Source organism: Triturus cristatus, chromosome 2_2 (genome assembly GCF_964204655.1).
Source record: "Triturus cristatus chromosome 2_2, aTriCri1.1, whole genome shotgun sequence".
In the NCBI taxonomy this organism is placed as follows: Eukaryota; Metazoa; Chordata; class Amphibia; order Caudata; family Salamandridae; genus Triturus; species Triturus cristatus.
The window spans coordinates 118535210-118548982 of NC_140582.1; positions in this window are offsets into that span (position 1 = coordinate 118535210).

The following is a 13773-nucleotide window of genomic DNA, read 5'->3' on the forward strand; positions in this document are numbered from 1 at the left end:
TTTCGTATATCTTGGGAGTATCCAGGCATGTTCTTTTAAACCCTACATGGAGCATGTACTAAAAGGGAACTTCAGTGACATTAACAGAATCTATAAGGATATACCTAGATTATCTCCCATACCAAGGTTAATACCATTGCCTCACCTTCTTACACTTTTTTTGACGTGTGTGTGTTCACGTGCTTCTAGATAATTCTCGGAATACATTTCTTCTCTCTCTGTTCTTAGTACTCATCGCACAGAGTGGTGCATCCTCATTACCTCTTGCCACTACACCACTGTTTCATTCTACACTTGTGTCCTATTGTTCAGGTAGTTATCTATGTTCAGGGGTGGTTTGATCATTACAAGGGTCCAATGTCTGTTCCCGGTGACTGGTGTTATCCCTTTCTTCCCTAGGTGATATTCCTCACATTTATAAAGGATATTTCTTTTCACACTGCCTGGCCTTTCCCCCCGCACTCCAACCTCCTTCCTTGTCCTGGCATTCTGTACTACAAGTGAGAAGTAGGGGGACCGTGGAGTTGGTACATATCGTCACTGCAAGCTTGAGGTAAGAGTTGCGGTAGTCAGACAGTGACCCTCCAAACTAGGACCATCACCCACTCCTACAGACTATGCTTGCAACCTCAGAATTATCCTGGACAACAAACTCACCATAAAAAGCCAGATCAATGCAATCTGATCTCACTCTTTGCATGCTCCAGAAAATCTTCAAATAGCTCCCCTTCAACACTAGATAAAGCGTCACTAAAGCCCTAGTCACCAGCCACCTGAACTAAAACAACACAGTCTTCGCAGGAACCACTAATAACCTCCTGAATAGACTGAAAATCATACAGAACTTAGTGACCAGATTTATCCTTGACCTCCCCAAATGGACTCACATCAGCCATCACCTCAAAAAGCTTCACTTGCTCCCCATACAGAAGAAATGTCAATTCAAGATGTTGTTACACACCTACAAAGCCCTTAGCAACAAAGGACCAGCATACATAAACCATCAACTGAATTATCGCCAACCCTCCAGACACCTATGCTCCACCACCCTCGTACACCCGCAAAGCAACCTACTTCACTGCTAAATACTTAAATAACCTCCCCCTTCACCTCCAAATCCCCACCTTCTTCTTGAATTACAGAAGGTGCTCAAGACCTGGCTGTTCAACTGAACTCACTTGAAGCAGCAAGTCTCTCAGCTCCTAGATACTCTCATGGATGGTGAGCCATGCTTTATGAATTCTGTTTGATTTGTTTAATGCGATCTAATGGGATTGTCAATTTTTGAGATATTAGTGCAATCCTGAAAGCAACTGAGAATAGGTGCCCTTTCCCATTGATCTACTTGCCTTATAAAGTGTTACATTGTTGACGTTATTTATCTGATTGTCTGCTTTTGTTCTAAGTAAACTAATACCCAAATACTTGAAACTAAAATACATAGGCGGTAGGCCCACAAACATGCCTGTAAAAGAAGTGGGTGATTTTACACAGTTAAGATATAATCACAACACATCTCCAAATTGGTCGACAATATCGAGCGCCTGTACCAGATTAGATTTAGGGTTGGAGAGCTTTAAAAAAATGAGCGTTGTTGATTGGTGAGGTACAGAAAATAATTGTTTTTATAGAAACGATGGATTCTAGCCTGGGTGTTACCATGTCCAACATCAGCCCTCCCGTAACAGCTGAAATGCTATTGACTCCATTCAGGGGTTGACCGAGGTGCCTTGGGCAGTTTAGTGTGATGACTCCAGAATAGCCCTGGACATTGAAAACTTTGCAGAAGTGCTTGTGAGCGGCCATCTTTGGATGCCTGGTGATCAGGAAGCAGTAAAGCTGCAGCACAGAATGTATGCTGCACAACACAGCTTTTGAAAGACATTTTTAGGTTTGATGCACATTGGGGTTGTGTGATTTATGGCGAACACATTGCATCTTTGGTCAGTCTCCTTGAGACATCAGCCTATTTTGCCTTAGAAACTTTAGCCATTGGCAAGTGACATAGCAATCATACAGAAGGGACTAGTTTAAAGTCTACAGAGGCCTGGTTGTCAGTGGCGGCTCCTTCGCTAAGGAGGAGGAGCGTTGCCCCACTTCTCATTGAGCGGTACAAAAGAAAAAGAAAATTATAGTGACAAGAAGTTATTATTATTTTATTTTTCTTTGCGGGACTCGGACTCCAGCCAGGTCGGGTGGTGCAAGGCTCCCCACTGTCAGGAGAAGCAGGAGTGGTTTGCACTCTCTCCCTGCGTATACATGACGGCTTGACCAGCCCTCTAGGGCTGGCCAATCCGTCATGCACACTTGGCATGCCCTCCATTGGGCTGTGTTGCACAGCCCCTTGAAGAACATGCCCAGCCTCACCAGGCACTGCCTGAGCGGCCAAACAGTTCCGCTCAGACCAATCACGACACTGCTCCAGCAGCGTCGGCATTGGCTGGGAGAGTTCAGAAGCCCGGGTGCTTCTGGTGCTGCCAGCAGACGGAGGAGAGGCATGCGGCTGCAGCGGCGGAGACGGTAAGTTTATTTTTTTCAACCGCTCACCACCCCCATTCAGAGGCAGCCGCCGCTGCTGGTTGTACTAGGGAGCGAACTCTGACAAAAGCATCTCAAAATTGATGGTACAGGATAATAGGGGTTGCTTTATTTTTGGTATCATCCATTTTTCAGATTCTTTTATCAGTGTCTGCTGCCATGGCTGGTTGTCTGTCAGAATATCGAGTGCAAAGATATTATACTATAAAAACATCATAGCCAGAAAATATCAACTACGAATGTGAAAATAAATATATATAGGAAAAGGCTTACCATTCCGAACTCCTCATAATGTACTTTGAAAATATATATAAAGCCTTGCTTTTTGTGTTATTTTATGTCCCCTTCTCCCCTTTGATCCTTTGGCAGTGCCTGAACACTTGCTTTGCAGACTGTGAGCTGAGGGCAGACACCTTTCATTTCCTCCTCTTCCGTCTTGCTGGATGCAGTCTTTATGCATGTGATACTTCTCCTTTCTGGCAGAATTACCTAGCTGAGACCCAAAAAGTTCCCCCAAGATGGCCCGTTACCCAGGACCCACCACAAAAGGGAGGAACTACTGAAGCACTTCCTGTAACATACCACGCCAAAAAGACAACAGTAAAACAGGAAATAGTCAATCTCCATGCCCAGGTGGGAGGGCGGGACTCAGGACTGCATACAGGAAGACCAGGACTTGGCGTGATGAAGATTACTGGTGAGTAACCGGGGCATAATTTAGCAGCCTTTTTTGCACCACGGATCTCCTTTTTTGTATAGTGTTCTTTTCTTCATTTTCAACTTTCAGAACAATTGTTAGAAGTTTGATCTGTCTTCCCTGGACTACTTCAGAACCTACAGGTAGTGCCACTGGAATCATGCGGCAAGGGAGCATCAAATCATGCGGCCGGTTTGACTAAATTATGCAGCGGGAAGAGGCAAATTATGCTTCATAATGCGGCACATTTTTTGATAGTTTTACTTCATTATTTTATCGTTTTGACCCATGTTAATGCTGTCTGGACAAAGATTTTAACTCATTACTACCAGTTTAACAACCAAATATAGAAATAGGCAACTTGAAGATGACCAGTTAACCTTGGCGATGGGCCTTCCACTACGTGCGAACACAAGCCGCCTTGTTTTTAGTAACTTTTGATCCATTTGACCTAGAAACATTTTACTTTATTAAAATCTGCAGATTATGCAGCAGATGAAGAATTATGTGGCAAATGGAGCAAGTCCATAATTATGTGGGGGAAAAACACTGCCGCAGAATCACATGCCAGCGGCCCTGCTTATAGATTTAACCCACCATTAAGGTACATCCCAAGGGTCAGCATGCCTAAATCACGTTGGTCCCTTCTCTGTTGTGAAACTGGACAATATTAGAGAGCTGTAAGTGCCCCACTCGCTAAGGGTCACCAGATTGCATCAAATGTGGAAATATGAGCCCAAAGGGCAGGGAAATTGGTAGATGTAAAATGTCCCCTGCCCTACAGTGCCACAGTTTGCAGCACTTGCACTTTATTTATCAAAGCAATGTGGGAAAAGTGTGCCATTTATTACAAGGAGCGTGTACTTGTAGGATACAGAGTCCAAGATTGTTGACAGACATTACTGGCGACAGTATTAAAAATGATGTTCCTTCCCTTCACGCAAAAAAACAAAAAGGAATCGCTGGTGAATAACATGTTAATGGTATCCGTTAAATATGTACAGTTTCATTTCTTTAAAAACAAGTCTGGGCCCCAAAACCTCCACATTGGTAATTCGTATGCGCTAATTTAGCTATGTGCTATAAAAAGATTAATGATTCACTATTTTCTGCACGGTAGAGGGCGGAACAATTCCCAAAGGACTGAATAGAAATGGTCGGGGTCTCTCATTTTGCTCGCATGTTTACTGTTATGTGGCTCAAAGTGAGGGTATTTTATGTTTCTGGCTACTCCCTCGAATGTAAGCCTACTGACAGCAAGGACATGGGTCCATTATGGCCCATGTTTAGATACTAAAGTAAAAGACGTAAAAGGCATAAGTCCAAATGTAGTGAGCCTCTCGCACACCTGTCACTGCACCTGCTGCACTAAAAACATCTACGTCCCTTCAGTGGCGTTCCAAAATGCGACTCCCCCCCTGCACGATGTACTGAAGGGCCACCCTGTAGGGTGACCAACCGTCCGTAAATTTCACGGACAGTCCGTAATTTCGGCCGTCTGTCCGTTGTCCGTGAAGGATTCTTTCATTCTTAATTATCATTTGTCCGTAATTTTAACCGGGCACCGGTCGGACCACCCTAAAGCCGGCACAGCTTCCACCCACCTCCCTTCTTGACTCCGATCCTCTGATGCAGCACCAAAGCTCAGATCCCCAGCAGCATTGGGGAGGCACAGCGGGATGACAAACCTCACACCCTCCGCCCTTGATGAGCTGCTAAGAGGTGCTTGACGGTGACTGAGAGGGAGGGGCTGCAGCTTCAGGGGCATCTATTCAGATGCAAACAGCCCGGAATGCGTCATGTCTCTGCAAATTAGAGGGGCCTCACACATTCCCTTTCTGCCCAGGGCCCCAAACACCCTAGAACTGGCCCTGATTACACCAGGCAGCACTGGTTCTCTTCACAGAGCTTAATTACTGTCAGTAAATTGTAAGCAAACCTCGGTTCTTCAAACATGCAGTGTATAATGTAATAAAATAAAGAAATGGCACAATCGCACCAACACTGATTAACAAAGTATGGAGGACAATCAGTTAAGTCAGTTCTCTTCCAGTATCTCTTTTAAGTACTGTACATCACAGTGGGGGTGGCAAAACTAACATTTTAGAAAGAGAGCCTGTCCTCTCGTTGTCTTGTCCTGGAGGGGGTGAGGAGCCCTACCCCACCGTGGAAGAGACCAAGATGATACTAGAATACTGCATGCCCACTCCTGTGCCCACCCTGGGGATCCTGTTCCCCCTCCTGTGATGGCTCCTACCCCCCCCCCCAGTGATGGCTCCTGTCCACCCCATGTGGTGGCTCCTGTCCCCCCCCCTCCGCCTGTGATGGCTCCTGTCCCCCCCTGTGGTGGATCCCGTCTCCGCCCTGGGTGGCTTCTGTCCCAGTCCTGGAATGGCTCCTGCAGCGAGGGTGAAGTTCTTGATGGGCCTCTTCTCAAAAAGGCTCAGCTCAAAATTAATATGAAAAGGTGAACGAGTGAGTAAGTGAAGGGATGGGTGGATGGCTGGATGAATTAGTGAAAGGGTGAATGGACGAATGAAAGATTGAATAGATGGCTGAGAGAGGATGGATGGATTGATGAGTGAGTGCAAGGATGGATGAGAGAAAAGGTAAATAGCTGGATGTATGGGTGGAAGGGTAGCTGGATGGGCAAAAGGGTGGATGGATGAATGAAAGGATGGATGAGTGAAAAGGTGGATGATGAGTGAGTGGGTGGATGGATGAGTGAAAAGGTGGATGATGAGTGAGTGGGTGGATGGATGAGTGAAATGATGGATGGACTGATGAATTGATAAGTGCAAGGGTGAATGGATGGAGGGATGAGTGAAAGGCAGATGTAAGGATGGATGAGTGAGTGAAAGGGAGGGTAGATGGACAAAAGGATGAATAGATGAGTGAAGGAGTGAAAGGATAGATGGATGAGAGAAAGGATGGATGAGTGATAGGGTCAATGGATGGATTCATGAGTGGACGAGTAGATGGATGGGTGGGTGGGTGGATGGATGGAAGGAAGGATGGCTAAGTAAAAGGGTCGATGGAGAGAGAAAGGGAGGATGGATGGATGACTGAAAGGGTGGATGGGTGGAAGGATGAGTGACTGGGTGGATGGATGAGTAAGTGAAAGGATGGCTGGATGGGTGAAAGGGTAAATGGCTGGATGGATGAGTGAATGGATGGATGGGTAGAAGAGTGGATGGATGAGTGTACAGATGGATAGGGTGAAAGGGTGGATGGATGGATAATGGATGGATGGATGAAGGGATGGATGAGTGTAATGATAGATGGAAGGATACATGATGGATAAGATGTGCCATGTTGCTTCCTGCGCAAATAGAACTCCGCAGTCAGTTTCGTGGGGGCGAGTAGGACTTATTGCCTTCGGAACCTGTAATTCCATCGCCTTGTACCATCCTGAGGAAAAGTCAGTGATTGAGCTGCTAAATGGTCACACAGGAAGGGTGAATTGTGTGCAATGGATTAAGAAACTTGACTACACTCCTGAGACTGAATTGGTTTCTGGGGGATCTGATAAACATGTCATCCTTTGGCAACTAAGGCAGAACCAGTTTTTTAACAGCGTTCATTTGGAAGGCCACACAGATGTTGTATGTGCAGTAGATGCTGTTTACCTGGACAGTTTGGGGTCAGAGCTTCTGATCGTTTCTGCGGCATCTGATTCTACCGTTCGCCTCTAGTCCAGCTGCAATTCAAAAAATGAATGCCCTCAAATCCTGCACTTTGGAAATGGTTTTGTTATGGATGTCAGCTTGTCTTTATTACCTAGCAGTGGGGAACCTATATTAGCATGTGGTGCTGATGACAGCCAAATACATTTGTACATTCTCCAGGAAAGGCAGTTTCAGAAAGCACAAGTACTCCAGGGTCATGAGTATTGGATAAGAGGCGTCGAGTGGGCAATTTGTGTGGGAGGCGTGGTGAGAGCAGGTACCGTGAGCTCCGAAAAAGGAGAGAGACTTATTCAATTGAGAAAGAAAAACACCAGAACACAACTCCACGCACAAGTCTTATTAGAATACCTAAAGACCAATACCATTCCGGCAGGATTGCAGATGGAAATCTTTTTTTGGCAAGCTGTGCACAAGATTGCGTCATAAGAATCTGGAAGATCTACTTGAAGGCAGAAAGAAATCCTGAAGACCTGAATTACAGTGAAAGTGTTGGTAGTATCAAGCTGAAAGAAAAGATTCTGTTTCTTAAAAATGCAGAGGCCCAGTATGCAGTCACTCTAGAGACTTTGCTTTCTGGACATGAGAACTCTGTATATGCTGTTCACTGGCAACCTTCATTTTTAAAAGGTAAGAAAGGAAATTTAGTATACCGATTTGTGGTTACACTGATAATTGAGGAAAGCCAGTAGGTTTGGCTATAACTGAACACATCTGAACATTCTTTCCGTGCCACGAGTGCTAGCTACACCTTACCTTGGCTCCTCGCTCCTGGGACCAGGGCTGTGCATCACTGACGGGCTGCCTGCGCTGTGTGTCTCCCCCGCTGCCTTATCCTCACCAGTGGCCGCTGTTGGGGGAGACTACAGCTCCCGTGATCCTTTGGGGCAGACAACTTCCGGACTCCAACGCGCCCGGAGGCGCTTTAAAGACGACTGCTTCCTCGACAGAGCGGGGGCAGCATTCTTTCCCTGCCACGAGTGCTAGCTACACCTTACCTTGGCTCCTCGCTCCTGGGACCAGGGCTGTGCATCACTGACGGGCTGCCTGCGCTGTGTGTCTCCCCCGCTGCCTTATCCTCACCAGTGGCCGCTGTTGGGGGAGACTACAGCTCCCGTGATCCTTTGGGGCAGACAACTTCCGGACTCCAGCGCACCCGGAGGCGCTTTAAAGACGACTGCTTCCCTCGCGACGCGGGACGCGCGCGGGCGGCGCCGGGCTGAGCCCGGGCAGAGGGCGGGCCGTCTGTGGCCGTCAGGGGACGGAAGAGGCCGGGCTGGGCCCCCCCTCTAAATCGCTGGTACTGATGTGCTGAACACTAACCAGGTACTGTGATCGAGTAGCAGCGTCACCCACCACCTGTCGTGGTTTTGGACTGGGTAGTGCCTATTGACTGATTATTTCCTGCATTAGCCGCCCTACTTATGTAAGGCGTTTTTGTGTCTAGAACCCCCCTTCTACTTACTTGTTGGTTCCTGATTTATACATTTGTTGCTTATTGTATACCCGACCGGGGTCTGTGTTGTCCTGCCTCACGGCCCGGCCCTGTATTACTAATGCCAACATGTTCAGGTAAAAGTCTGAGGGGGAACGTGGGGGGCATGGCTGGAACCATGGACCAGTTTATTACCCGTGTGGCCAATGTCATTGACAAAGAAATATCTATGGCTGAGCGGCGGCTATCTGGAAGCCCATTTGGTGACAGACGATCTTCGATTGGCCCGATAGCTCAGATATCTTCACCGGAACATGCTTTGGTCCCACCATCGCACCCTCTTGGCCCCTCTCCTCCGGACCATCCTCGTGTGGCGGCCTTGAGAGCCAATATAGAAGGGCTTGAAAACTTGTCAGATACGGCACTTAATGCCCAAAGCCTAGTGACACCAGTTGTAGCATTAAGCAAGCCTGCTACTGCTATTTCCCATTTGACTGTCCCCACCAATCCCTCAACTATACCTAACCCGAAATCTATCATGGTACAGGCGGATATCCACCCTGCCCCCCTTAAATCTAGAAAACTTACCACCTTACAGAAAAATAGATTCTCTAGAACTTGTAAAAACAAGAGGCGGGTGGCTGTTAGGAGGGGCTGCCTCACTAAGGTTACAGGAGGGGAATCCAGTTTATTCCAGGAAGATAGAGAAGAGGGCACCGTTGAGGGGAATGCAACTTTTGCCGTCAATACCCAAAATGTCGGTAGCTTAGAGCCCCCTCCCTCAGATTCACCCCTGGCAAAAAAAATGGAGGAAATAATGAAATCTCTACTTTTGCCAGTATTAGATAAAATCAGAGGGCTATCCGAGCGAATGGATAAAATGGAGCAGACAACCCTAGATCATTTTTTCTCATTAAAATCTTTTATAAAAATGCAGTTAAAATCTAGGGATGATAGCTTGGGTAGGGGCTCTGACAAAAAGGCGACGTCTACTGCCCGACACAATTTAGCTCCTACAGTTGATAAACCAGTAGTCTTGGAGGTGACTGATCACAACTCGATCTCTACGGTGCTTGTCGACGGCACTTCCAGTGCCATCGGCCTGTCTTCCGTTAAGCCGGCTGAGAAGTTTAAATCCCCCAAAGCTACATCCAACATTTTGGGCAAAAAAACTGCTTGTCCCCCGGCATTGGCTAGCGTAGGCGAGAGTAATTCTACTAGTACTGCTATATCTTCGACCATGGAACCATCAGAAAATGCAAAAGCCCATGTGTTGTATCCAGGCGAGGCCCCTCCTGGCGGGAGAAACTCTATTATTAATCTTCCCCCTGAGTGTAAGCCCTATGTAGTCGTTTTGACCTTAGTCCAGGCAAGAAAGAGTCCCATGCTGAACTGTTTAATAAGACCCTATTTTGGCTCAAAGAGAACAGACCTCTGCCCGAGTTTTGGGGGGGCAGGATACTACACGTACGTAGAGTTGGCTGGATTGGCTCTAGGGAAAAAGTTATTTCTGGCGATTGTATTATAGTGAATTTCAAAGATCCAAGGATTGCCAGTTTTATATGTAGTGAAGTTACAAAGGAACATAGTCTAGTAGGAAGCCTGGGTCCAATTGGCACTTGTGACCTCAGTTATTTTTATCCCCCAATTTTGCCAAGGCAGACCGGTTCTCATATGAGGGATGGTTGGGTCCGTAGATATATTGGTGGCTGTAGTTCTCAATCCAGTATATTTAATAATGGTCCTGGCCACTTGCAGGGTCGATTGTGGAAAGGTAATTGACAGGTAATTTCCCCCATACGTGAGCTATACGCTGAACCATCTGGGGAGCCTTTATTGGAAAGTTTACCCCTTGGAGAGCTGCAGGTGAACTCTCCAATCACTATCTTTCCTCCTCCCACCCCTATGCTTCGGGGATACCCACAGGCGTTGTCCCAACTTAGTGGGGAGACGCCTGTCGAAAATCTCCCAACTTTCTCTACTGTGGTACCACCTGCTGACCATAAGGATATTTTCAAGGATTGTACTCCCTCTACAGGAGACTTGGTTTTGGAGCACGGAGAGATTCCCAACAACCCCCTGAAGGTCGTAAGCTGGAATATTGCCGGCTTAACCCGAAATATAAGTATCCCAGACTGGAACACATTTATCGAATCCTTTTCGATCTGTTTGTTCCAGGAAACCTGGTGCATGGACCCACAATATAAGCTGGGATACACTACTTATTTTGCACCAGCTGTCCGACCGAATGGAGGCAAAGTGTGCCCCTCCGGAGGACTGTTAATTTGGGTAAGCACTTCCCTGCGGTACTCTATTAAAAGTATAGTCACCAATTCCCCAGACCTCTTGAGACTAACTGTAAGATGCCCGTTTGGTGGAGGAGTGCTTGAAATATTCAATATCTATGTTAGGAGTACTAGAGGTGGTCTATCTATTCTAGCCCCATCTGGTATCGACGAGGAACTCAAGCGCTGTGGTCCAGATTCCCATGTCCTATTAGCTGGGGATTTTAATTGCACATTCGAACCTCTTGCTCTGGAAGATGTGCTGGGCATTGGTGAGGATGATGCAAGGAGAGGCATTCCTCCATTGTCTATCTCTCCTATTAGAAAATGGACCCAAAATGCAATAGACCTTAATGCTCTTTGCCTGGAGCATGGTCTTAGAGCAACAAATGGCAGATCCAAATCGGACCAAATGGGGGCACATACGTTTAATAGAATAGGGCATTCCTCTAGGATTGACTACATTATGTTGAATTTTCGGCTGTGGTCTTTCCTGGTGGATATGGAGGTTTGGCCTTCTATTGATAGTGACCATAATCCCCTAATCCTGTCTCTGTCCCAACCTTGGAAGGGTTGGTCTCCTCCCCAAACCCCTCATGTATGGAAAACAACCCATGAAGTGCGCCCCTCCAATTGCGGGAGGCGCCTGAAATGGAAAAATATTATTGATAATGAGGCCAAGATGTCGGAGGTGCAATCTGTGATGGCTAATATCATACTCTATCTAGATTCCCCCTCATTCAGTGTGCAAGAGGTACCTACAATTTTTGAACAAACCACAAAGGCTATAGGCGAACTATTTATAGCCCCAAATGATGGGAAGAGGGCCAACAAGAGTGGCGACAGGAAGGGTCCTGCTGGGTGGTTTTCAGTTGCATGCCGCATGGCCAAACGGGAACTCTTAATGGCAGTTAAATCCAAGACTAGAGCGCGAATTTGTGCTGCGAGGGGTAATTATAGGAGGGTACTATTAAAGGCAAAGTCAGATTGGGAAGATCAGTTTTGGTGTGACCTGAAGGCTGCAAGTCTTAGGAAGGACGCCAAGGGTTTCTGGGATCTACTTAGAAACAGAGAAAGACCTGTGGATACTCTGATCACCTGCAATGTACCCGAGAGTGCGTGGGTCACCCATTTTTCCCAACTCTATTCAATGACCCCGGACCAGGTTGAAAGCCTGAGAATATGCCACCCTTACGCTCATTCTCAATCTATGGATGAGATTATGTTTACACCCAAGGAAGTGGTGGGGGCGATTACTTCCCTTACGCCCAACAAAGCTGCTGGTCCGGATGGGATCCCAGGAGATTTGCTACGCATCAATCCTGAGGAATGGGGAAAACTCATCTCCGCCCTATTGAATGTCAGCCTCAAAGGGGCATCCCTGCCGAACTCTTGGAAGGGCGCTGAGGTCCTTCCTATTTTCAAAAAAGTATGTCGTAACGACCCAGCTAATTATCGCCCAATAAGCCTGCTAGATACCTCACAAAAAGTGGCAGGAAAAGTGGTTTTGGCAAGGATATTACAATGGGTAGAGGAAAAGGGCATTCTCTCGGACTTTCAGGCTGGTTTTAGATCAGGCACGGGGACAATAGAGCAATCTTTTCGCCTTTTGATGTTATACTGGAAGGTGGTTCTACTGGGCAAAGGCAGTCTGTATCTTGCTTTTATCGACCTACGGAGTGCCTTTGACCTAGTTCCCCGTAGCCAATTATGGAGTGTGCTCAGCGAACAGGGTATCCCTCCTTATTTGCTGAGCTTGTTGATAAACCTCCATTCGGATAATTTTGCCCAGATCAGGTGGGGAAATCAGGGACAAAAAACAGCTCGTATTCCAGTAAATAGAGGGGTACGCCAGGGTTGTGTTCTTGCCCCCACTCTGTTTTCATTGTATGTCAACGGAGTGGTGGAGCACCTGCTACAACATCCTGCAGATGCACCAACCCTGGCTGGTAGAAGAATACCTACCCTTCTATTTGCGGATGACACCCTCCTGATTTCTAAAACCCCGGTGGGTTTGCAGAGTCTATTAACCAACTTCAAGTCTTTTTGTGATATGAGAGGGTTAGTTATTAATACAGCTAAGACCAAGTATTTGGTCCTTAACCCCCCGAAAAGGTTGGCTAAACCTCCATCTTTGGACTCTGTTACCCTCGAAAGAGTGTCAGAATTTGACTATCTTGGTATCCGCCTCTGCGACTCCATGAGATGGAAGTGCCACCATCAAAAAATGTTGCTGACCCACAAGAGGGTGGTGGGTGCCTTGCTTAAGGAACATCGTGCTTCATCATTGAAACCCATTGCTCCTGTCCTTGATATATATAGGGCAAGGGGGGTTAGCGCAGCTCTTTATGGGGCGGAACTCTAGGGCGTCCATAAGGTTGACCACTTGTCCCGCTCAGAAAATAAATTCCATAAAGATCTTATGGGGCTCCCTTATAGTACCCCAACTCTTCCATTGCTTTTGGACCTGGGCACCCGGCCAATCAGTGATCAGGCTAGGCTCCGCCCTCTCCTTTTATGGGCGCGCATATGGAGAACACCTGAACTATCTAGCTATGCGGAGGGCCTTAATGAGGTGCTGGGGTTAACAGGCTGGTCCAAGATCTTTTGGCTGAGGGAGGTTAAGCGTCTCCTTGTTTGCCTAGGTCTTGGCGAGGCCTGGTCCAATAGAACTGCACCCCCTAAGTCTGAGCTAAAAAAGATTTATTGGAGCTGGGTGGCGGGTATCAGAAGCAGCAATGCCAATCTGTGCAGGTCCACTCTGGATTTTCTTTTGGTCAAAGAAATTTACTTTTGTGAACCTTACCTGGATGTTATCTCTAATCGTAAAGACAGGGCCCTATATTTTCAATTTAGAATAGGCTTACTCCCTGTAGGAGAATTAACTTCCAGGTGGAAAGTCCCACTTCAAACAACTTCCCTCTGTCCATTTTGTGATAAGAGGTCTGAGTCTGTCCCTCACTTTTTGTTTGAATGTCCCGCTTATGCAGCCCCCCGGAGTAGGTGGTTAAAACCGCTTTGTAGAGAACTTGGTACCAGACATTGCATAGAAGCCTTACGAATATTAAAAAACGATCCAAGGCCCCTCTTTGCTTGTGGTTTAGCCAAGTTCTTAGGTTGGGCTTGGCGTAT